We start from the raw sequence: 26,208 nt of genomic DNA on the forward strand, positions 1-26,208 counted from the left end.
CATAAACCCAACGAACGCTCACAATCCTTCAGCGTCCATTGCATCACGTCTTTCAACCAATTGGATGCGATGGATGCTGAGGGATTGTGAACGCTTTTCGTTGGTTTTATGGAAAAGAAAAAATTGTGTAAAAATGGAAAAATAGCATTTTCTCCGTGGACCTACTTGATGAGTTTGAAATTGGAAATGGAGAAAGGATACACATAGGCAGGGGCGGATTCCCGATGATGACCGGCCCGGGGATTTGCCGCCCAGGCCGGCCCAGGAGATACCACGTGGTCTGCCGAGCGCGGCTCTGTCACAGCCGTGCTCGGCAGACCAAGTGAATGGAGCGACCGGCCCACCGGGGGATGCCCGATCCCCCGATAGGCCAATCCACCCCTGCACATGGGTGTAATTGAGAAAGCCGTATAGAAGATCTGAGAACAATAGTGGATTGGATTTTGCTCCCCTGAAGAAGCTGATCAAGGCGAAACATGTTGGGAGGGTTGCAAATACAGTAATAGAGGAAGGGAGCGTTAATATTCAGCAGAACGGCGAAAAAGAAAGTCTCATTATCAAGTGGGATTTTTTATATAAGTGTGAATGAGTGTATGAATGAAATTTTAGTGATGTGTTGTTCCTAAATATAGGTTTCTTGTATGTATCCGAAGAAGAAAGAAGATGATGTAAAATGTAAAATGCTTTTTATAAAAAGTTTTGTATAAATAAAGGTTGTTAAAACACATTTATATGTCACTATATTGTCATAGAAGGCAATGGTGGAATAAAAGGGAATTCTGGTATATAATCTGGTAGATTATCTTTCTTGTGAACAGCAGTTTACCAGGGTGAATTATAATCCCAAACTGTGAGGGAGGGAATTTTTCCCATTTGTTTATTAAAAAATATAGCAAAAGAAAGCAACTATTAATTTATTTTGTTGTCATTTAAAACGTGTAGTGAGAGACATCGCTTCTTGTCTGAAAGATGTCATCTTGAGTCAGCCAACAGAACCATCTGGTTTCTCCTGGGGACCTCTTGCACTGCTTGTGGTAGATGGCAGGAATAATGTCATTAGAGATGGTTCTTCAAGCAGCTGTCAACCCATCCTTCTTGTTTTATTTCATTCTCTGCTTTAGGAAAAATTAGACATTTAATAGAAATACCCAATCTTTAGTCGTTTTCCAAATCCATCAAGTTGAAGAATAGCTTTGGTTAGCATTCAAATCAATTAAAATAATAATAGTAAAAAAAACAACCCATAGCCATTGGTACTTCATTCTATATGTGGATTTCAACATAAGTATTGCAATAGTTCTGCTCCATTTTGTCATTTTTTCATTTGAGGATCTCTGTTGCTTCTTCTCTCACTTGTTACCTAAGACAGTAAAAAGCTAGAAAGTATTTTCTTCTCACAGAGTCAGGGCTTGTTGGAATGCCTTTCTTTCCCTTACATTCTGGGGAAGACTCAGAACTAAGGTCAGGGAATATTTCTTCACGGGGAGGGTGGTGGATGCCTGGAATGCCCTTCCGGAGGAGGTGGTGAAGGAATTCAAAGGGGCAGAAATGAAGAAGAAGGTGCATGGGGGTAACCTGCACGGTGCAGCAGTTACTACCCTTAGCAGAAACACGGGGCTTACTATCCTCAACCAGCAGCCTTGAGGTTTTTGACGCAACTGCACCATCGCTCCTCACTTTGGTGGAGGGGAGGGAATGAAAAGGGGAATTGGATACAGATGACAATCAACATGGGCTCTGACTTTTTATGGTCTGGGGGAACTGACATTCAGACATAAAGGAAAAAGCGCAGGACGGCTTCTACAGCCAAGTCCCAAAGCAAAGACCATCAAGCAGCACTGTCTGAATTATCAAGAGGGCCGCTCACCCAGTAAAAACGTTGCTAGCAGTAATTTGTTATGGGTTTGACAGTTGCTTGGTTTTGATTGTAAATATTACTACCCTTAATATAAGGCTCGGGGGTAAGTACGCGAAGCGGAAGTAATTACCATTGGGAGAAACATGGGGATACCCTGCATGCAGTGGGAGAAACTATCATAAGAAGCTTGCTGGGCAGACTGGATGGGCCATCTGGTCCTTTTCTGACGTCATTATTATGCTACTACGCTCTCACTTCTTTTTCAGTCACATCCTGGAAGCAACTCCTCCTGTGGCTTTTCTCTCTCTCTTCTCGTGTCCATACCAACTCCAGGGAGACCTAGGTGGGATGCATCCCCATCCCATTGCTTTATTAGGGCATGGATTTAATTTACTGTTATCAAATTAAAGAGACCACAGGGCTTACATATAATACAAAAAAGCCGAATATAAATCAATGAAATAAAAAAAAAAGCATAAAATAAATATAATTTACAGTAATACCACACAAGGCTAACAAGACACAATTCTGCCTATCTTCTGCCGCCACAAAATGATGCATCTCACTTCTGTCTTTTACTGTTAACCAATGTGATATCATTGATGAATGTCGGTATATAAAAACTATTAAATAAATACATGCATAAATAAATGAAATCAAGGCTGAGTATTTAACTTGTGCAGGGGAGTTTACCCCCAGTCAGGAAGCAACTCATGGAGGACATATTTCTATTAAAGACGCAGGCCTCAATTTATCAAAATTCAGATGCACATAAATGGGCAAATATATGGAGCATCTGAGCCTATGGCATTTTAGTCCAGATTAGTTGAGGAGACGTAATCACAGTCTAGAAAATGTCCTCCAACCTTCCTTTATTTAAATATTATATATCAACTATTATCTCCTGAGATCATCATGCTAGCTCTTCTAGCTTGACACAGCCTTCGTAACCTTATTCATAATTACAGGTCGATGACAATAGTTTTGTTGTTATTGCGGTTAAAAATCAAGCGTTCATCTTTATTGCCCTGCTGCGATATACTGAAAACCCCAACAATTGGTTTGTGTTTCGATGCAGGATCTGGGTCAGGGGGAAATCACCTCATTCTTCTTTCCGCCATGGTACCCGTTTCTTGCAAGGTTCAGTCAGGAACAGCACCAAATTCTACCAGTCCCCCGGACGGTGTAGCCCTTCCTGGGCACGGAAGAGCAGAGTTTCCCCTTAGATCTGAGTCCACTGAAGTCACCGGTACTTCCCTGTACGGGCACCCCTGTCTGCCATGGGGGGAGGGGAGGGGGGGTTCCCCCTTCTCAGGAGTTGTCTTTCTGGCAGAAGCAGTAAAGAGGACATTTTTATTAGGAAAAAAAAATGTGACAAAGTCCCCACCCCCTTTATTTTTGGTTTTTTTTTAAAGAAATTTGTGTTTCCTAATTGCTGTTGTCTCTGTGTCCATGCCTGGGTAGAGGTCAGGCCATGTCCTTGGAGCATTCTTCACTCATCAATATGGCATTTTATTCAGGGCTACCAAAACACATTTGGGGCTGAAAGGCTATTTGATACTGCCCTTTAGAAATGTAAGGAAATAAAGATATGTAAATATCTTTGGTAAATAAATATGTAAATAAATGTAGAAATATAAATAAATGTAAATAAATATGTAAATAAATATAAATAAATATGTAAATAAATGTAGAAATAAAAGATAGCGCGTCTGTACAACCGACGCGATATCTTGATGAGCGGCGGTATATAAAAACCAATAAATAAATAAATAAATAAAGGTGGGGGGGGGGGGGAGGAATGCCAGACCGGGTCCTGAACCAGGCCTCTTTCCTGTTGGAGGGCTGAGCCACAGACCGGATCTTTTCCTTGTGGCCCAGGTGAGCTGAGAAGGCTTTGCCTACCTGCTTTCAGCCCAGACCTGCAACCCTGCCCTGGGGGACTGATAAGGGGACCACTGGGGCTATCCCAGTGTTCCCAGCAACTCCAGGGCGGGGATGCATGCTGTGCAGCCGAGAGGAAACTCTGTCCCTTGCCCAGAAAGTTCTAGTCCTCCAGTCCCGTTCCTTGGATCCAGAATTGGTGTAGCTTGGGGGCCTAGTATCCATGTTGCGCACCTTTGCCTTCTGTGGTGGAAAGCTTATGCTGAGTTATCCTGTAATGCAGGCCAGCGGTAACAGCCTACCCGCGTTTTGTGTTTGATTTGCACGGTGAAGTAACTTTTGATTTAAGAAATAAACCACGAGGGTTGAACCCGCCTTGCATCTGCGCCCCACAACTTGCCAAGTCCCAACCTGACACCAGAGGCCTAGAATATGTCTGGGATGTGCCAGTTTACTGCCTCCTCCCGTCCCCAAGGGCACGATTGTGGGTAAGATAGTCCTGTTACTGCTCTCCAGGCTTTTGACTATTTTAATCATTTGTTTGGAGGCCTTCTAAAAATACCAGCCAATTTACACGGGCTGCCGGCGAGACGACTTAGGCTGGGACCAGATCAGGCAACGAAGCAGATCAGGTAATGCAAATATCTAGTTGGACCTCACTCGCCAAGAACTTCCACCACACCTGTTCCCCTGTGACAGACAGAAAAAAAAGGAACATTTTCCAGATCCAGAAATGCATCTCTGGATCAGAATGTGGCCCTGCATCCCCCCATCTCTAGACTCTTTCTGGGTTCACGAAAATGCGAAGGTATTAATGCTGCTTCTCAGGGGTCAAACAGCTAACTTACAAATATATATACGCACTCCATGGAAACTTGCATGAAAAGAGTTCAATCTGATCTGTTGACTAGCTAATGATGGAAGTTTCTGGTATGTATTCGCGTTCTGGGAGTTGGCACAGGATGTAAAACAATTGATGTGATACATAAATCCTTAGCAAACTGATAGTACCATACACACCCAATTGAAAAATGTAAGTCAACACTATCCTGTCTTTTAATGCATACAGTATATTACTTCAAGCTTCAACAAGCCTTAATCCTGCACTATTTGATATCACTTACCCTCTCCGACAAATGCAAACGGATATTTTTCCTTTTGGACTACCTTAAACTTTCTACGAAATAAATGTTGTTTCATTTTGATTTTGATTTCCTTTGCTATTTATTTGCTTTGTTTCTTTGATATATATATATTTTCTTTCTGTTTCCTTTACTTTAGAAGGTGCAAAATAGCTGTATACGTGCTAAACGGCTTTGCTGCGCAGCACCACAATTTAAAGGGTAAGTTTGCACACAACGCGCATAGACAGGAAGACAAATATGTGCATAGACCGCACCGTTTTTTTTTATGGCAGGCATCTGCGCGGGAGGCCGCTTAGAAAATGATCTGCACACCCTTAAGCCCCGCTACGTGGGAACCGCAGTTTTGCCAAGGGAATGCGCACGCACGCATCCCTTTTTGCCTGTAAGTCCCAGCCCCCGCCAGAAATGCAGGGCATTATCGCAGTCCTGAGGAAATGCAAACGGAGGTGATTTTATTACCTAAACCCCGAGCCTTCCAGACATTTCCTCTCGTCTCCTCATACCTGCCCTCTTATCCTCCTCTGAGATAAGTGCCACCGAGCCCTTCCCTGCTTATTCGTTTGCTGGAGGCCACAGCCCAATTCGTAGCTCATACAGTTTTCCAAGTTCATCCCTATCTATTCCCTAGTGATGGATTTTGGGTTTTCTTGCCACCTCTAGGTTCTGATGGCACCGTGCTGCCCGTCCCCCTCAAGACCTTGAATCCAATGCCTCAATCCCCATTAACCCCCCACTCCCTCCCCCTCCCCCACCCCAATGTCCATCCTCCCCTCCCCCCCCCCCCTCCGCCAACCTCTGATGTCCGATCCCTCTGCGAACACAAGGGCTCCAGCCGCACTGTAAAGAGTTGGGGAGTGAGTGCAGGCCCCCACGCTCACAGGACACCCCCCCTCCCCTGCCCCCGGCATGGAAGCCCGGAGGGGGCGGGGCCTTTGAACCCATGGCCACAGGCTGACCGCGGCCCCACCCTCACCAGAGCCTTCATGTTCGCGGGGGTTCGGTGGGGAGGGGATCAGATTCTGGTGGAGGTCTGCGGAATGGTGGGGGACAGGAAATTTGTGCCTGCATATTGTGGCAGGCAGGTGCCAGCCCAGGGGGGAGTTTTTCAAAACCAGCCCACAGGGAATTTGTGACCAACTAACCTGCTTTCTGTGCGGCAGCTGCTTCCCTACCTACCTCCCAAAAAGCACACCGAGCCAATCGTTGAGCGGTGCGGCATGTGGCTTAGCGCCTGACAAAACTGAGACAAAAAAATCTCCAACACCCTAGACCGGAGTGAGCAAACCGAGCTGCCATCTCTATCTTCTATCCGGGCAGTTAGTCGGTCACCCCACACATCTGGTTACATCCCTCAGATATCCTGAATTCCTGGTCTGGTGCTAAAAGTCATTTTCCAACCAATCAGCTCTTGAACCGGTTGCCAAGCAATGAGACAGCCACCCTGCCAAGCCAGTGGCCCAGAGACACGCACACAAAGACATTTGCTGCTGTGCTGCTTCTCTTGTGCTGGCTCGGTGAGTGCCTCCCTGCCCCTCGAAGACCTCGGACAGGAGGCTCACTAACACTACACGGGCCCTTCTTCCCTTCCTATAACAGCAGCTTGCCTCCCCTTCTCAGGGCCTTCCCCACTCCAGCGCGTTCTCACCGTCCTGCCGCTCGCTCGTATGATTCCCCAGTCTCTGCTCTGCCTGGAGAGGGAGGGGGTGCTAGGAGTGACCCATACTGCCTGCTTCCTGCAAAGCTAAAGGGAAAGAAATGCGAGCCCTGCGCCAGGCTGCAATGCAGCGCTGCTGCGGCGGAGGCTGGGGGAGAGCCTGAGCCACAGCAGCGCAGCTCCACGTGGAATTCTGCTTTGCCACGTGCAGCCAGGGCTGGCGCAAGGGTATCAGGCACCCCAGGCAAACCGTACAGCCTGCCATCCCCAGCCCCTACCCCCCCACACTCACAACTAAAAATTATACATTCGTAACAAGATTTTACATGAAAAAGGACATTTGAAGTACAGTCTTCTGATATAAGCATCTAACATGCACACTACATTTACCTGCACTGCTGTGGTGCCAATCATAAAACCCTGCAAAACGTAAGACACTTAGAACTCATATGGTATTAGGCCTATTGTAACATGTGCTGCACGAGGGCCTGTCCTTAAGAAAAGCATGAGTACGTTAAATTAAAATTACAGTATACTAAGTTCCCAAATCAGAACAGCACTACCTGCCAGCACACAAACAGTAACAACCCTACCTATGAAAAAGCAGCAATGCACATATTACACAACACACCTCTTATTAGGAAAACAGAACAAGCCAAGCAGCTATAGAGCCCTACACAGAAACTACACCCTAACCAAATACCTCACATTTGATCTGGCACAGGTGGAATACAAGACAGAGCCTCAACAGAAACAAAATAAAGAGACCATAAAGTATAAAAAAAAAAAACAACAACAACAACAACATGCAGACAAAATCTGAACTGGAAACTGCAACAAGCCAGACACTGTATATGAAAAACAGAAACATTACTATTCTTCATAAAACATCAAACAATAAAACCAAGAAATATAAAACAGAATAGTAAAACCATACTAAAAAAAGAACAAATATTTCAAAACAACTGACAAATAGATTATCCAATAACTGAAAACTCATACATTTTTTTAAAATGCACTCTTTTCAAGTATTCTATTGCTGTTTGGGAGACACATTAAATAACACCCAATATGTAAAACTAGCAAAAATAAAAAAATATATGCTATTCTCCATATCTGTGATTTGATTTCCACCCATCCTAAAATTGTCATGGATTATTAGCAGGAGAGGGGGTGCACAACCTTTCTCCTTCCTCTCTCACACACATGCAAGCAGCCTCCCAATCATTCTCTCACGTATGCAAACAGGCTCCCAATCTATCTTTCTCACAGGTGCACACACACACACACACACACACACACACACAGGCAAGCAGGCTCCCAAACTCTCTCTCTCCCTCTCTTTCACAGGCACACGCACACACAGGCAAGCAGACTCCCAAACTCTCTCTCTCTTTCACACACACACACACACACACACACACAGAGGCAAGCAGGCTCCCAAACTCTCTCTCTTTCACGGGCACACACACACACAGGCAAGCAGGCTCCCCAAACTCTCTCTCTCTTTCACACACACACACACACACACACACACTCTCCCTCTCCTTCACAGGCGTGCACACACACACACACACACAAGTCAAGCAGGCTCCCAAACTCTCTCTCTCTTTCACACACACACACACACAATCAGGCTCCCAATCTCTCTCACACTATTGTACCTCTGCTCATTCTTTGGCTTCGCTGGCCTGGAATCCGGCAGCAGCTCGCAGCAAGTCTCTCTTTCTATTTCAGCCCCACCGGCCCACTGCATGTCTCTCTTTCGGTCCCGCCGGTCTGGAATCTGGTGGCGGCTGCTGCCAGGTCTCCCTTTTTTTTTTTTGCTCCGGCAGTGGCCCGGACCTCTCTTCCTCCTTTGGTTGTCAGCAGGATGGCTCTTCCTGCGGCTCCTTTAGGCCCAGACAGCGGGGACACAGCACAGCAAGCAACCAATGCAGAGGTCATCATGTAACCAACGTGACCGGCCCATCGGGGCATGCCCGAAGCCCCAGTAGGCCAATCTGCCCCTGCACAGGCCTCATAGACCTGTGCATAAACCCTCAGCTGCTATTCGCAAGCAACAGAAAACATTTGTTGCAGTAGGGTCAAGATCCTGAATGCTGCTTTTAACAAATGTATAAACCAGGGAGCTTCTAATTCTTCCTCTCGTACCCTTGTTCACCCTCTGTGCCAGCCCTGAGAAGGGACCATGGTTGTGACACCGCAGGCAGTGAAAAGGTGCACAGCAGGATTCACAAATTCTGAGAAATCTGAGGGGAGGAGGGGCTGTGAACTTAGGGCTTCTGCTATGGCCCTCATCCAGGAAACTGATATTCTCATATTTGTTAGCCTGGAGCGTCGTTAAAATTAATATGGTTTTTCTATCCACCCAGTGCAGATAAAGCTAATATCACTTTCCATTCTTGGGTAACACTTTAATATTGCCTTTAGGAAAAAAGCAGGATCTGGTTGCTCGGAATAAAAAGGGACAATGGTGCTTTATTTTGCAGGCGGCTTGTGAAAAAAACAAGAGAAATTGCTGGTCACTCTTTCCAAATCCATTCAACGTTTTATCAGCCGAGAGCTGCCACCTCGCCCCAGGTCGACCAAACAGGCTGATCCAGTCCTGATTCTGCCCCGTTATATGCAGGGGGTATGTAGCTGTGATTTTTCCCATTGGGCTTCCGACGAAAGTCAAAAAACTACAAAAATCCCTGCCTGCAGTGAGTGGGAGGCAGCATGGGAACTGGATCAGCCTGTTTAGTTGGCATAACCAGCCGGGGACCGGTTCTGCTGGGTCCCTTTTAAACTAAGACTTGCTCAGCATCAGTAGAGCTCAGAGATTTTTTTTTGCTGGACGACGCTGCTGCTGCTGCTGGAAAAAAAAACAAAAGTTCTCAAGTTTTGTAAAATTCCTCCACTGTCAATAATGTAAACACTGCAAAGTTTTGTGCTAACACGGACAAGGAACTCTGTGGTATGATGAATAATTCATGCCTGTGCTACTCTAAACGTGAGAAAAAAAAGAAAAAGTTCCCATTGAATAGATCCCTAGAGAAAATGGCGTGCATTTGAGTTTCAGTGGGAGAGAGGAGAGATTTCATGGTGTCTGCCAGTGGTGAAAATCTGTGCTTTATCGTGTGTGCTGCTCTGTTTTAAAATGTTGGTCTTTTTTTTTTTTAATAGGGGTTTATTGAGCTTTTGAATTTGGGAGCGTGAATAATCAACGTCTACCAAACATTCTCGGCATGGGATCATTTTGTTTTACGAAGCAAGACGTAGCACAGCCAACCTAGGTGTGCACTTTTCTGACTCTGAGGTAGTGTGCGCACTGGGGTTTTGTTTACGATCAGGTCACGTCACGGGTTCTGCCAGTCTGAGGGCCAAAAAGGCTAGGATCTGCCATCTAGGTAGGTCCACTCCAGGAGACCCACGGAACTGGCCGCCTCCCGCAGTGCTTGGGAAATATTAACTGGATGCATTTGCGTACGTACGGGGCTGCAAGCCAAATTAATCTGCAGAATTCTGGTGTCCTGAAAACTGGACCTTTTATGCGCAGCCTTGGAAGGATTGAGTTACCTAACCTGAACTCTTCCCAAAATTAGCCCTCAGAAAGCTTGATCACCAGTGACGATTCACCACCTTCTCCTCTCCCACAGTCACGGCAAGCTCTGCGCTCCACCAGCCTGAAGCTTGGAAACTGCAGGCCCATCCCCTGAAGCCTGTTCCGCTGAGAATCCCTCAGGCTGGCAATGTGTCAAATCTTGATAATTATTCCCTGCCCAGGGTTTGTAAGATAGAGAAAGGGGAGAGGTGGTTTATTCTGTGCTATTTTGAGCAATTACATTACCACATATGAAATACATTTTAGGTACTTTACAACATAAAAGCTTTACTCCATGTGTGAAGGAAGTGGTGGGACAAAGCCACATCTTGTTAAGTGGAAAGTATAGCGTTCAGAACCCCTCATACTATAAAGTCGGCAGACATCCTGTTCCCATATTCCTTGGCTAGCACAGCATTGTCTTTCCAAATTATATAATAAGACAAAAAGGACATTCAAAATAGCTCAGCTGCAAAGTCTGATTAAAATCAGATTGCACAAATCAGAAGAGCATTTAATACCAATTCTGAGTGAATTGCTCTCTGTGTTTCTGTTTCTACTTTTGACGGTGTTGTAATAGTGCAATAATAATTCATTAATATTGATGATTTGCTAACACATACTTCTGAAGGAAACTTGGTAAAAAAATAAAACAAAACACGATAGCCATTTTCTTCCGTTCTTGTTAGCATGGCACTTGTACAACAATGGTGATAGGCATGCAGGTCTAAGACCCTGCCCCAAAGAGCTTACATTATCAGGGGAGAATTCTGAGAAGGAGCTACGTGCATAAAATTAGCATATACGTGTATAAGCAGCTTGTAATCGCGCACCTGCTACTTCTTAAGCATCAAAAATATGACGGATTTTCGCTTTCGCGCACGCATTTACCTGCGGGGGGGAAAGGGGCAGTCGAAGAGCATTTCAGGGTGGGACTCAAAGGCGCATATGTACATTGCTATTTATGAGGTAGCAATTTTACACCTGCTAATTAGCCTGCGCAATTGATATCAGACGCATCAAGGTTTGGTTGGATGGGAGGTTTGGATGAACTGGGGTGGTGGGGGAGGGGCGGGGAGTTTAGGGTGTGGAACTGGGAGGCTCTCGATGACCTGGAGAAGGACTGGGTGGAATTGGTGGAGGTATCGGCAAACTGGTGATTTAAATTACGTGTGCAGGTTTTAAACTATCCCGATTCACGTCCACCTACAATATGCATGCATATGTTTATAAAATAAGTAGGAAAAGCGCACTCTGTCAGTGCATTGCAGGTATTTGCGCATAAGCATGCATACACAAGTATGTTAGGGGATAGGCATACACCTACGCCTGATAACGTGCAGGTCATCAAATAATGTGGCAGATCTCCGCCCGGGTCAGATACATGCATTTATAGGGCCCTGCGGAGTTCTTTGAAAGTTACTCTCTACAGCCTAATTTCAAAACGATCCCACGTGCGCCCACAGACGCGCGTATCGGCGCGTGAACAAAGATACGCTGGAATTTTAAATCATGTAGGCTCCTAATTTTAAGAGGTTACTCGAGCACAGCTTAGGGCCCTTGTGTCTTCCGTAGGACTTTGCTGGCTTTTCTGCACGCACGTAGGCAGATTTTAAAACAGGCTCGCGTGAGGGGCAAACCAGTTTTCCAATTAGTCCACCAGTCTGCCCAGTTAATATCGAGGTCTTCCAAAGCCCCTCTGGTTCTTCATCTTGTATGCCCCCTGCCCCGCTGACCCAGGCCCCTCACCCTGTCCTGTGGGCCATAATCCTCGAGATCTGCAGGCTTGCTCCTCCTCTGGAGCAGCAGTAACGTTGCGCGGATAACAAGCCGATGTGCATCGTGGTCTCCAGTTAAATTAAGGAGTTACACGCGTACCTGTTGGCCCCTCCCCAGAGCATCCATGCTCCGCCCATGCCACACCCCTTTCCTGCCGTCTCATTTTTTGACGCACGCACCAGCATATAAGTGCATGCTTCATGGGCTTTTTAAAATCGGCGTGGCTGGTGCGCGACCCAGGCAGCCGAGGCAATGGGGGATAAAGTGACTTACCCGAGGTCACAGGGAGCATCAGTGGGAGAAGTGGGATTTGAACCCTGGCTTCCAGCCTGCTGCACTAACCACTAGGACCCTCCTTGATGTACACTGAACATTCTCTAAGGTTTATCGTTCAGTGTAGGGTCAAGATCTGACGCAGGTCCTCATAAAATAATGGAGGTAGTTCTCAAACTGTCTGCAGGGGAACAAAGACCGCTCGTACTATTTACCCATATGCTTCACACCAATTATCAAAATGAATGCATGCACGTAGTTGTGCTTTGCAGCTCTCCGTGGGTCCGAAGGACCCTCGGTCACTTGCTCCTGCTTTTTCTGCATGGGCGGAGGAATTCTGCGGGTAAGTCCATGCAAACATTTGAAAATGCCATCTCCCATGTACTTTTTCTCCCTCAACTCCCCTCCCCCCTCCCTGGGGAATATCCCCGCCCAATGTTGCTCATTATGGAACACCATGCGACCTTTCATTGCACTGAGGGCACTCGGTGTGCATGAGTAAAACACTTGCAACCCACACAAGTCACTAAAGACCTGATTTTCAAAAGCATTTACTTGCTTAAAAATAGGGGGCAATCTCCAAAAGGAGTTACATGTGTAAATGTAACTACTATTGTAGCAATCTTCAAAAGCCCACTTACTTCAGTGCATTTTCTCATGTAAAACCCAGTTTTACTCGAGTAAAGGTTTTTTAAAACCAGGCCCATGGGTTTTACACGTATAAATGCACTTTACTCGTGTAAGTAGGTTTTTGAAAATTGCTACAATATATGCCATTGAGTTTCCATAGGATTTACTTGTATAAGTGCATTTTGCACATGTAAATGACTTTTGAAAATTGCTACGATAGTATGTTACTTTTACATGTGTAAATCCTTTGCAAATTCACCTGATAGATAATTGTCCTCCATGCACATATATTTTTATTTATTTTTATTTATTTAGCCATTTTATATACCTTTATTCCAAATGAAGATCACAACGGTTTACATCATGACATAAATATATAGGTAGCCAATTACATTCACTTGAGGAGTTCATATGTCATACATTTTAGCGAGAGACGTGTACATTAAGGCGGTCAGGGGAGGGGGGATGTGCAGGGACAGGGTAGCAGGGATGAGGTGCTTTTTAATAATGATAAAATAATCATTTCTTTTAAAATGAAACAAAAGAAACCAAACAGAATTTACTTCGTTTTTCTTGGTTTCTTTTTTTTTTTTTTTTAATAACTGTTCGAGCCCCCTGCAAAAAAAATAAAAATCCTCCTGCACTCCTCCCCCAGACCAGAGCCCGAGCATCTCTTGGACCCTCTTGCCGCTTGGCAATAGTGATCATAATATGATCAGATTTGAATTAATGACTGGAAGGGGGGGGGACAATAAGCAAATCCATGGCTCTCGTGCTAAATGTTCAAAAGGGAAACTTTGATAAAATGAGAAAAATAGAAAAAAACTGAAAGGAGCAGCTACAAAAGTAAAAAGTGTGCAAGAGGCTTGGACATTGTTAAAAAAAATACCATCCTAGAAGCACAGTCCAGATGTAATCCACACATTAAAAAAAGGGGAAAGAAGGCAAAACAATTACCATCGTGGTTAAAAGGGGAGGTGAAAGAAGCTATTTTAGCCAAAAGATCTTCATTCAAAAATTGGAAGAAGGATCCAACAGAAGAAAATAGGATAATGCATAAACGTTGGCAAGTTAAATGTAAGACATTGATAAGACAGGCTAAGAGAGAATTTGAAAAGAAGTTGGCTGTAGAGGCAAAAACTCACAGTAAAAACCTTTTTAAATATATCCGAAGCAGAAAGCCTGTGAGGGAGTCAGTTGTACCGTTAGATGATCGAGGGGTTAAAGGGGCACTTAGAGAAGATAAGGCCATCGCGGAAAGATTAAATGATTTCTTTGCTTCGGTGTTTACTGAAGAGGATGTTGAGGAGGTATCTGTACTGGAGAAGGTTTTCATGGGTAATGATTCAGATGGACTGAATCAAATCACGGTGAACCTAGAAGATGTGGTAGACCTGATTGATAAACTGAAGAGTAGTAAATCACCTGGACCGGATGGTATACACCCCAGAGTTCTGAAGGAACTAAAAAATGAAATTCCAGACCTATTAGTAAAAATTTGTAACCTATCATTAAAATCATCCATTGTACCTGAAGACCGGAGGATAGCTAATGTAACCCCAATATTTAAAAAGGGCTCCAGGGGCGATACGGGAAACTACAGAGCAGTTAGCCTGACTTCAGTGCCAGGAAAAATAGTGGAAAGTGTTCTAAACATCAAAATTACAGAACATATAGAAAGACATGGTTTAATGGAACAAAGTCAGCATGGCTTTACCCAAGGCAAATCATGCCTCACAAATCTGCTTCACTTATTTGAAGGAGTTAATAACCATGTGGATAAAGGTGAACCGGTAGATGTAGTGTACTTGGATTTTCAGAAGGCGTTTGACAAAGTTTCTCATGAGAGGCTTCTAGAAAAAGTAAAAAGTCATAGGATAGGTGGCGATGTCCTTTCGTGGATTGCAAACTGGCTAAAAGACAGGAAACAGAGTGTAGGATTAAATAGACAATTTTCTCAGTGGAAGGGAGTGGGTAGTGGAGTGCCTCAGGGATCTGTATTGGGACCCTTACTTTTCAATATATTTATAAATGATCTGGAAAGAAATATGACAAGTGAGGTAATCAAATTTGCAGATGATACAAAATTGTTCAGAGTAGTTAAATCACAAGCAGATTGTGATAAATTGCAGGAAGACCTTGTGAGACTGGAAAATTGGGCATCCAAATGGCAGATGAAATTTAATGTGGATAAGTGCAAGGTGATGCATATAGGGAAAAATAACCCATGCTATAGTTACACAATGTTAGGTTCCATATTAGGAGCTACCACCCAGGAAAAAGATCTAGGCGTCATAGTGGATAACACATTGAAATCGTCGGTTCAGTGTGCTGCGGCAGTCAAAAAAGCAAACAGAATGTTGGGAATTATTAGAAAGGGAATGGTGAATAAAACGGAAAATGTCATAATGCCTCTGTATCGCTCCATGATGAGACCGCACCTTAAATATTGTGTACAATAATGGTCGCCGCATCTCAAAAAAGATATAATTGCGATGGAGAAGGTACAGAGAAGGGCGACCAAAATGATAAAGGGGAATCGAACAGCTCCCCTATGAGGAAAAACTAAAGAGGTTAGGACTTTTCAGCTTGGAGAAGAGACGGCTGAGGGGGGATATGATAGAGGTGTTCAAAATCATGAAAGGTCTAGAACGGGTAGATGTGAATCAGTTATTTACTCTTTCGGATAATAGAAAGACTAGGGGCACTCCATGAAGTTAGCATGGGGCACATTTAAAACTAATCGGAGAAAGTTCTTTTTCACTCAATGCACAATTAAACTCTGGAATTTGTTGCCAGAGGATGTGGTTAGTGCAGTTAGTGTAGCTGGGTTTATAAAAGGATTGGATAAGTTCTTGGAGGAGAAGTCCATTACCTGCTATTAATTAAGTTGACTTAGATAATATCCACCGCTATTACTAGCAACGGTAATATGGAATAGACTTGGTTTTTGGGTACTTGCCAGGTTCTTATAGCCTGCATTGGCCACTGTTGGAAACAGGATGCTGGGCTTGATGGACCCTTGGTCTGACCCGGTATAGCATGTCCTTATGTTCTTATCTTCACAGAGCAGGAGCGATCCCCGGTTGCTTCTGCCCCACCATTGCTGCTATTTCCAGTGACTTTGATAGAGCAAGGCCAAATTGATCCCTGAATGTTACTATGGATGAAAACTGTAAAAATGTGCAAAGGACATCATAAGCGGAGGGCAATGCATTTTAATCATAGGTCCATTTTATGAAGTCCATTTTTACGTGCACAAATCATCAAAATCCACTTCTGTATGCAAAAGCATCAAATGCTTAACTTGCCATAAACTGTTATTCAACATCTTGTGATAGAAACCCCCTCAGAAGCAGTGTTTGTGCAGAAATCCTCAGCTTGCTGTATCGCTGAGATTCCATTTTGTCACGCATGCAGCCCTGGCTTGGAGCCGTGTTTCGAGATGTTCTGCATCAGGGGGTTAATTGCAGATTCCACTTCTGGAACGGCCCCTGCTGTCTCTCGGAAAATAATGTTTAAATGCAAAGTCCGTTTTTCCCCCCTAAAGAGCGAGTGTGTAACAGTCTAGTTCCACAAGTGATAACATTTGGCAGACTGAGGCCCGTGCAACGTTACTTTCTTCCGTACAAAATGGCCCAGCTTGTGCCCCATGAAGACTTAAACTGATTTTACAGACTTCATGGAGTAAGAAGGGCCTAGGAGGATGGGGTGATGGGGTTTTATTTTGTTTTTTATTTCTTTCCTTTTATTTCTTTTTTTTTTTTTCATTTCAAATAAACAAAATAAACTTTAAAAAGGTTGCAAGCTTCCAGAAAGGTTGCAAGCAATCAACATATATTCTTTTTTGCTTCAGACTATAATCCTGTTTTTGTAATTTTTATATAGAGGTTTAAACATGTTAAGTCCATGTATGCTAAGCACTGCAGCCCATCAAGCTTTATTTCAAAACACAGCCAGCTTTTCTGGAAGGGCTGCATTTTTTTTCAGCTTTTGCAAACAGACACTTACTGAAACCTGCCATGGCTACTAACGATAGCATTCAGATAATAAACTTTCCTTTATAATAAAGAAAAAAAAGTAAGCAGAAAAAAAGCAAGAAAAGTCATGCAATTCAGAGAATAAAACATGTAGACGTGTAATGGATGAAATACACTTGGTATGTCTTAGAAAAACAAAGCCATGTTTAGGAGGCATTGACATTTCCAGTTTAAAGTAAGGTAGATTATTTAAAGAGAGCCTTTGAGCTCCCTGTGTATGCCTACAGTGGGATTTCTAATTCTCAGCCTGCCAGTTAAAACAATGTTTAGATCAGCTTTGTGCAGGGGCAGGCGATGGTTTTTGTGTCTTAGCAGAGCCCCGATCTAATACTGAGTTAAATGCACGATTCTCATGGCTGGTCCCCTGGATCATCTGTGGTCCTGGAGACTCAGGCTTGAGGGCCAGCAGGGATGCATTGCAGGCTGCAGAGATGATGGGGGATCGGGATAAGGGGGGCAGGCAATGCCTGCTACTGGAGAGACTCCTGCTGGCACAAGAGCATCACTGAGTGGGGTTTAGTCCTGGAGGAAACATTCTTGTAATATCTGGAATGGGTATATTCTGCGGCCCAAAGTGCCATGGAAAAGATGGAAATGTTGTTGATCAAATTCACTGGTTGCAAGCCGTTATTGTTGAAAAACTACTACTGGAGGGAAAAAAGTTTACAGCTTGTAAATATCATTTGTCATTTTTAGGAGTAAGATCCTTTAAATTTGGGGCAATCTGCCTGGGAGTGACAAAGACCGCTTGTATTATTTACTCAAGTAGTTAGGACAATTCTGGGAAGAACTGAAGAGTCTTTATCTGCAGCCTGACAACAAGAGTTCGCCCTTAACACACCACACGTACTAGAAATCCTCCATTCTTCATAACAGAATCTACTATGAATTTAAAGAGCAACAAACAAATATCGTTCTGAATGCAACTCCCCGACTTCTGAGTGGGTAAAGATTTCCACTTACATTATGAAACCTCCTTAGACTGCAAGATGAAGTCATCTCTGTTGTCCTGGAATACAAGAATCTCAAACGATAACTAATATATACCCATACTTTAGCCTGAAAGCACCATGGGTAATTTGCAATTTATAGAAATCTTCTGGTGGCACCTCTGGTGTTTCCAGTAAAGGCAAAAGCTTTGCTGCTTGCTTGGAAAGTTATTACATTAAGAGAGCCTACCTTAAACACGACATGGCTTATCCATCAACAGCAAGCTCAACGGAAGGGGGGAAAAAAGGCAGATTGAAAAGTTTCCCTTCCAACCCGTGTTTCTATCTGATGTTGGGTGATCAATGTAAACACACGGGAAGGTACGGTCTTCTTTGGGCAGGCATGTTTTTGCTTAAGTGCCCTTACACATCAAACGGGTCTTTTCGCCCATTTCTTGCAAAATTTATATACGGTCTCTATCCTATTGTTCTTTAAACCTGAGACCAATTAGTTGGCTTTGGAGATTAGCTAGGAGACAACACAAGGAAGGCAGTGCTCCACGTGACTCCATCCTTAACCTACAAATGGAGAACAGGAAGGATTTTATAGATAGATAGATAAATAGATAGATAGACCCTTTCTTTATTATTTTTTACTAGAGGTTTTACTGTCTTACAAGCTATTAAATGCAGGGGCCTTCCCAGTAGTGCAGGCACTATCAGTTAAGTAAGGGAAGGGCATCTGTTCAGGACCAAGTCTTTCTTAAGACGTCTAGCATCGGAAGAAAGGTGGTGAAGACAAGAATGGTCTTGGAATTGTCTTGGGACAAACACAGAGGAAGGATCCCTACTGGCTGAAGACTGGAAATGAAGAAAAGGGATAACTTTTCTATTACACCTAGAGAGTTTACATTTAGGATTGGGCCTGCACCCAGTGGCAGTTGCCGCTACCCTAAAAATAAATAAATTGCCAGGCAGGCTGGATGGACCAATTTGGTGTTTATCTGCCGTCATTCACTATGTTAACCCCTTGACCCCCCTTGGATTGGGTAATTGAACGTGCACCCTACCCTTCCGACGTTTTAGGAGAATTTTGCGTAGTAACAGCTGCATGGCCTGTGACAACGGATGCGCTGCTGGTTTCTTGCTAGGGCTGCCACCTGGCTCCAGATTTTCAGGACAGGTTGATCCAGTCCTGCTTTTACCCCCATTGCATGCAGGGATTTGTAGTCTTTCTTTTCTAAGGACCTGCAATAGGGAAGTCTGCACTACAATTACCTGTGTGCAATGGGGTGAAAGCAGGACTAGAGCAACCTGTCCTGAAAATCCGGAGCCAGTTGGTAACCTTACTTCTTAAACTGTTGGGTGGGGGGGGGGGGGGGGGGAGCTGCCCCCTGGCTCTGCTCCCCTTCATAATTTAAGTCGTGGCAGTGCTTGTGATTGGCTTCCTGGCAATTATCCGTGGCTCTGCCATCTTTCAGTTGTTAGCTGCAACTTAGGCATTACAATATTTTAAAAGTCCTGCACAGTAGCAGTTAAAGTTAAGGAAAAACGTAGCTTAGCAGCTTTAGAATTTCATGGTGTATTTGTTTTGTTTCGTTTCTAGGGAAAGATTGCAAAATCCCAAATCTCCTTGTGCTAATCTGGCAAAACCTGTCAATGAAGAAAGCCTCTGTCCTGAGTCCCTTGGAAAAAGGTGACGGTGAGATCTTGCATCAATCTCTCTCTTTACATTCTGATTACATCCCTTTCTGCTAAATTATTATTATACCTGCATGATGGCATTAAGTTATGCCTAAACTGATGGAGCAGATTATATATCTGAAGTACTGTGCTTCTTCTGTGTGGTTATCACATTTCTTTTTATTTCTCATTAGTACCTAGTACTGTCATTTAAAAATCAACCTCTGACTCTGACATTTTCCTGGTTCAAGTTTGCATCAAACTGTTCCGAACATCCCTAATCAAGCACTGTAAGATTTTTTTCCAGTAATCGTTAACCCTAGCTTGGACAGAGGTCAAATAATTATAACTGAAAGCACTGTACTCAGGCAAACCATGAGAGGCAGTAAGGAGAATCAGGAGCTCCGAACTGAATACCCCTCCCCCCATCCCGCCAATCTTCCAAAAATAAGCTTTTAAAGCATGAAGGGCAGACATGTAAATTCTGGGAGACCCTTAATTCATGACAGCTATTGCTGCGGTTAATCTCGAGCAATGCAACAAGTATCTGTGATTACCACATCAACCTTCCCCTTCCGAGCCGCACACAAAGATGCGTGCGCGCTTAAAGGCAGAGACGGCGGGCAACGTTCCAAAAATAGAAGAGCGAGCGCAACGAAAAGGGGGAGGGGGAGGCAGCGCACTGAATGAATTTAAGGGGGAGCAAAATCAAATCATCTCGCCCACTTATTGACGTGAAATAAACAGAGGCTAAAGGTCGGCAGGGAAAGACCGCATGGCTTTCGGTAAAGCAATGCTGGTCGGTGCAGTGTGTGTGTGGCTCTCAACTCAAGGGGGAAGTAGATAAGAGAGGATAAACCCTCCTACCCCCTCCTTGGCACGAGCCTTTGCAATGGCTATACTTGCCCTGCAAAGAAAATAGTCTCAGGAATGAATGCTCCATCTGTTTTGTAACCACCGAGATCAAAGAATGGGAAGTATAAATGCGAAATCCCCCTGTTTTCCAGAGCTCTCTGTTTACACATTTTCGCTAATCAAAAAGAAAAGTTAAAAGAAGATGCAGATGAATGAAATACTCCCAGTGCTCTCTTAATGACTTCCAAGTCCTCCATGTTCCCCATAAAGAGGTTTTAAAAGGATCATCAGCTCTTGCATGCAATGGTGTTACTTTATCAGCAACAATAGCTCTTTTCATGTAGCGCGAGCCTCGCAGCAGCAGCTGAGTCTGCGTGGCCATCCAGCCGCTCGGGCTCGCTCTTCGGGACAGGAACCGCGGCGTCTTCTTCAGGGGAGCTGCTGGCAATACACTTCGGAGCAGCCATTGCTTTATGACATCCCAGAAGCTCCAAGACATACCATCGATCCCATCTTCTAGGGAAGACGATAGTGCCTTTCAGGTTGCATGAACAATGCAACAAGTATCTGTGATTACCACATCAACCTTCCCCTTCCGAGCCGCACACAAAGATGCGTGCGCGCTTAAAGGCAGAGACGGCGGGCAACGTTCCAAAAATAGAAGAGCGAGCGCAACGAAAAGGGGGAGGGGGAGGCAGCAACAAGTACGGGGGGGAGGGGGAGGCAGCGCACTGAATGAATTTAAGGGGGAGCAAAATCAAATCATCTCGCCCACTCTGCCACAGCCTTATTGACATGAAATAAACAGAGGCTAAAGGTCGGCAGGGAAAGACCGCATGGCTTTCGGTAAGCAATGCTGGACGGTGCAGTGTGTGTGTGGCTCTCAACTCAAGGGGGAAGTAGATAAGAGAGGATTAAACCCTCCTACCCCTCCTTGGCACGAACCTTTACAATCGCTATACTTGCCCTACAAAGAAAATAGTCTCAGGAATGAATGCTCCATCTGTTTTGTAACCACCGAGGTCAAAGTATGGGAAGTATAAATGTGAAATCCCCCTGTTTTCCAGAGCTCTCTGTTTACACATTTTCGCTAATCCGGGAGCGATCTCCTACGCTCCTGACGTCGGGGGACAAAAAACAAAATGGCGCCGGCGCTACCTTTGCCCCCCAGGGCAAAGGTAGCACCGGCGCCATTTCTACAACGCACCGCAGGCCCGAGAGTAAAAGAACACACCGGGACCCCCGCTCTGGACCCCAGGTAATTTAAGGCATTTTGGGGGGGTTCGGGAGGGTGGGGGATTTATTTTAAAGGGTCGGGGTGGGTTTTAGGGATGTTTTAGTGTGCCGGTTTTCCCGCCCTCCCCCGATTTACGATTTACACGATATTTTAAATAACAAAACCGCAATGATAAGATTCCCTCCCCCCCCAGCCGAAATCGATCGTTAAGACGATCGATCACACGATTCACATCTCTAGGGGCATTCTAGGGCTGCTCTGGGGTGGAGTTAAGTTAGCCAGCTAAGTTATCCGGCTAACTCAAATATTCAGATTTAGCCAGATAACTTACAGTGCATTCAGAAAGTATTCAGACCCCTTCACTTTTTCCCTCCTCAGCCTACACACAATACCCCATAATGAAAAGCGAAATCAGGTTTGTAGAAACTTGCGCAAATTAATTTTTAAAAAACAAACTGAAATATCACATTTACATAAGTATTCAGACCTTTACTCAGTACTTTGTTGAGGCTCCTTTTGTAATGATTTCAGCCTCAAGTCTTCTCGGGTATGACGCTACAATCTTGGTACACCTGGATTTGGGGATTTTCTCCCGTTCTTCTCAACAGATCCTCTCAAGCTCTGTCACATTGGATAGGAAGCATAGATGCACGGCTATTTTCAGGTCTCTCCAGAGATGTTCGATCGGGTTCATGTCCGGGCTCTGGCTGGACAACTCAAGGACATTCACAGACTTGCGCCGAAGCCACTCATGCGTTGTCTTGGCTGTGTGCTAAGGGTTCTTGTCCTACGGAAGGTGAATCGTCACCCTGGTATGAGGTCCAGTGCACTTTGGAGCAGGTTTTCATCAAGAATCTCTCTCTATGTGCTCCGTTCATTTTTCCCTCGGTCCTGACTAGTCTCCCATTTCCTGCAGCTGACAAACATCCCCATAGCATGATGCTGCCACCACCATGCTTCATGATAGGGATGTTATTTGCTAGGTGATGAGCTGTGCCTGGCTTAGTCCAGACATGACGCTTGGCATTCAGGCCGAAGAGTTCAGTCTTGGTTTCATCAGACCAGAGAATCTTGTTTCTCATTCTCTGAAAGTCCTTTATGTGCCTTTTGGGCTGTTGCGTGCCTTTTACTGAGGAGTGGCTTCCATTTGACCACTGTACCATAAAGGCCTGATTGTTGAAGTGCTGCAAAGATGGTTGTCCTTTCTGAAGGTTCTCCTATCTCCACAGCAGAACTCTTGAGCTCTATCAGAGTGACCATCGGGTTCTTGGTCACATCCCTGACCAAGGCCCTTCTCCCCCAATTGCTCAGTTTGGGAGGGTAGTCATATGTAGGAATTCCTCAGGATAAAGCTCTTGCCTCACTGACAAACATCCTTTACGCTCATAGGGGTGACCTGAGAATTCCTATTGACTACATCATTGGATTCGTGACCTTAGCCTTGAGCAAAAATGATTTTGCTTTCAATGGGAAGTATTTTTTACAGATACGTGGTACAGCGATGAGTGCAGCGATGGCACCTGACATTGCTAACATTTATGTGGCTGCCTTTGAAAGAAAACATTTAATTACGCATAGATGGACTGACTGCATGAAATGATGGAAACGATACATTATTGATGTCTTTGTTCTGTGGCAAGGATCAGTAGCATCGTTGATGGAATTCCATACTCCATGTGCAAGAAACCCATGTGTAAATCAGAGGCACGGTGGTCCAAGTGACCTGTTCCAGCAGTGGGTCCCCATAGACCGAGGATATTATAAGTGGAGGGGATTTCTGAACAGTGTTCTCTCAACCTAGCTTGATGGTCGCTCTACCTGGGTAACATCAAGCTAGGTTGAGAGAACATTGCACAAATCTCAACTTTGAGTGAGTTTCCTCACTCTCTAGGTCATCAAATCTTCACATGAGAGCACTGTTCTGTTCGTACGTCTCACTTTGAATGTCAAAGTGGCCCCTAACCCCCTACACTAATACCTAAACATCACCACGAGTTACTAGGTGGGCCTACCATAGGGATACAAATACCTACCTCTGGGAACAACATTATGGCCAGGTGTGCTCTCTCTCTCTCTCTCTCTCTCTCTCTCTCTCTCTCTCTCTCTCTCTCTCTCTCTCTCTCATATGTGATTTGAAGATGATCATATATCACATCCATTATGGGAAAAGTGTACCCCCATAGATACAGATGTTTCCTGTAAATCATTTTTCAGGATATTCATCATCAGTTGTCCATGTGGATTATATTACATTGAGATGACAAAATGGATGGTGAGAACTTACTGAATAGAGCATAAAAGTTGTTTGAACACAAAAAAGATGAAGGCATCGATTGTAGAACAAAGCCATACTGCTATGGACATACAATGAGCTGTGTCGGAAATCACACCAGCACATTGGAGAGAAGGGAATAGGGTGCTTAATTTGCACTCTGTTGCCCCTTTGGACTTGAACAAAGAAATTGAGTGGACTGTGTTTGCTGACTGAATGGGTTGCCTGATGTCATCAATGCGGTAATGTTTATGTAAGTAAATGTTCCTATAAGAGTGGGAATTAGGTTAGGACCGGTCACCTAAGACGGCTGCTTGATGAAAGACTAGCTGTGTCAGTGCCTGGTCATCATTCTTCTAATGCGGGGACTTTTCACTTAAAAGTGATTTTATATGTTCAGTCGACTGAAGCTGTTTATTGTGGAAATCTCTGGATATGTATCACTGCCCATCTGTTATAAACATGTTTGTTTTATTTTTTAGAGCATGAGTTGGTGTTTCTAATTGATATTCAGCCCCTGAAGAGGTGACCTCGAAAAATGGCGCCATGTCAGACCAACAGATTAAATTATGATTAAGCACTGCAAGGAACTCAAGTACACAGGTAGTATTCATTTCTTTTTTATGATTAACAAAATATATACAAAGAGAAAAAGAGCAAGTTTTGGAACCAATGATTATATATGATCAATAAAGCAGTAAAAACATCAGATTGACAAAGTAACTGCTCAGTATTATGAGGATCTTGTTATATTAATGAAACGTCTTTCGTCTCAGAATTGAAAATTCAAAACTTGTTATCCAAGTGTTTTTCTTGTGAATTATTGATTGATACACTTTGGGATGGACATTTTTTTGTATGATTGGTTCCAAACCTCTTCCATTTTAGAATGATGACGGCCACTGTTCTTCGGAATCTTCAGTGCAGCAGCAATTTTTTTGAACCCTTCAGATCTGTGCCTCGAAATAATCCTGTCCTGGAGGCCTTCAGACCATTCCTTCGACTGCATGGCTTTGGTTTTGCTCTGACATGCACTGTCCACTGTGGGACCTTATATAGACAAGTGTGTGCCTTTCCAAATCCTGTCCAATCAACTGAATTTACCACAAGTGGAGTCCAGTCAAGTTGGAGAAACATCTCAAGGATGATCAATGGAAGCAGGATGCACCTGAGCTCAACTTTGAGAGTCATAGCAAAGGGTCTGAATACTTAGGTAAATGTGATAGTTCAGTTTTTTGAGATTTTTAAAATTAATTTGCACAAATTTCTACAAACCTGATTTATTTTGTCAATATGGGATATTGTGTGTAGATTGAGGAGGGGAAAAAAATGCATATTATCCATTTTGGAATAAGGCTGTAACGTAACAAAATGTGGAAAAGTGAAGGGGTCTGAATACTTTCTGAATGCACTGCATCTGGTTAACCCTGGTCATGCCATAGGAGTAGTCGAAAAGTTAGCCGGATAAACTTTAGCCGACTAAGTTTAAGATAGTTGGATATATTCAGCGATGTGCCTGCACCAGATAAGTTTATCTGGCTAACTTTGCAATCCAGCCAGTGACTGAACATTACTCCCTAATACTCAGAGTCCGTGGGGGGGTCTCTGATGTAGAAACGGGCAGGACGGAACTTCAGCCACTCCCGCCCCGCTGCTGCTTACGGCTGTAGAAACAAAATGTTGCCAGCTTCAGAATTAGCCAGCGCAATTTTTTAAGTGGGAGTCAGCAGGGCAGGAGCAACAGGGGATGACTCCTACCACGTTGTATATTGGAGACCTTCACTGAAGGGGTAAGCACGGCACAGAGTTGGGTGGGAAAGCGGGAAGGGCGAAATCTCAGGACTGTTAAGGGTTTTTTTTTTTTTCCATTGGCATTCTCAAACAAAAGTCAATGGTTTATTTTGTCATTAAATAAAATAAAGCAAATAAAGTGGTGTCTTTATTTGCCTTGTGTTATAGACAGGCTCAAGCGTGTTTGGTGTCTTTTTGTGATTAAATAAAACCCAAACAAAATCCAAGTATTTCATTGCATTTAATCCATCCCCCTGAGCACTGAGCAGTAGTACAACAGCAACTGGAAAAGAATGGCGGGCAGAGTAAGATTCTGCAGGCTGACAGGAAATCAATGGCATATTCATGGAATTGTCCAACAGATAAAGTGAGGGACTAGGAATATGAACTGCTGGGACAGGGCATCCCAAACCTGTTCTTGTGACTCCACACCCATAATGAATATACATGAGACACATTTACATGTATTGGGTCTCCAATATATGCATATTTATCTCCTGCTGAAACCCAACTGGCTGAGGGCTCACCAGGACAGGTTTGAGATGCCCTGTCCTAAATAAAGTTGTCATGAGGGACAGTCCAAGTCGCTTGA

General features: G+C 44.1%; 2 long non-coding RNA genes across 2 annotated transcripts in view; one reads left to right on the forward strand and one right to left on the reverse strand.

Moving 5' to 3' along the window:
- Positions 1 to 721: 721 nt before the first annotated feature.
- The window catches only part of LOC115097300, a 62,469-nt gene continuing 36,982 nt past the window's right edge, over positions 722 to 26,208 (reverse strand). Inside the window, exon 3 of the long non-coding RNA XR_003858255.1 lies at positions 722 to 1,112. This is a non-coding gene — a long non-coding RNA (uncharacterized LOC115097300). The remainder of the gene's footprint in view (positions 1,113 to 26,208) is intronic.
- Positions 21,535 to 25,127, forward strand: LOC115097299. The gene is made up of 3 exons (XR_003858254.1): positions 21,535 to 21,574; positions 24,308 to 24,428; positions 24,714 to 25,127. It is a non-coding gene; the product is annotated as an uncharacterized LOC115097299 (long non-coding RNA).

Source organism: Rhinatrema bivittatum, chromosome 8, assembly GCF_901001135.1.
Source record: "Rhinatrema bivittatum chromosome 8, aRhiBiv1.1, whole genome shotgun sequence".
Taxonomy (NCBI): domain Eukaryota; kingdom Metazoa; phylum Chordata; class Amphibia; order Gymnophiona; family Rhinatrematidae; genus Rhinatrema; species Rhinatrema bivittatum.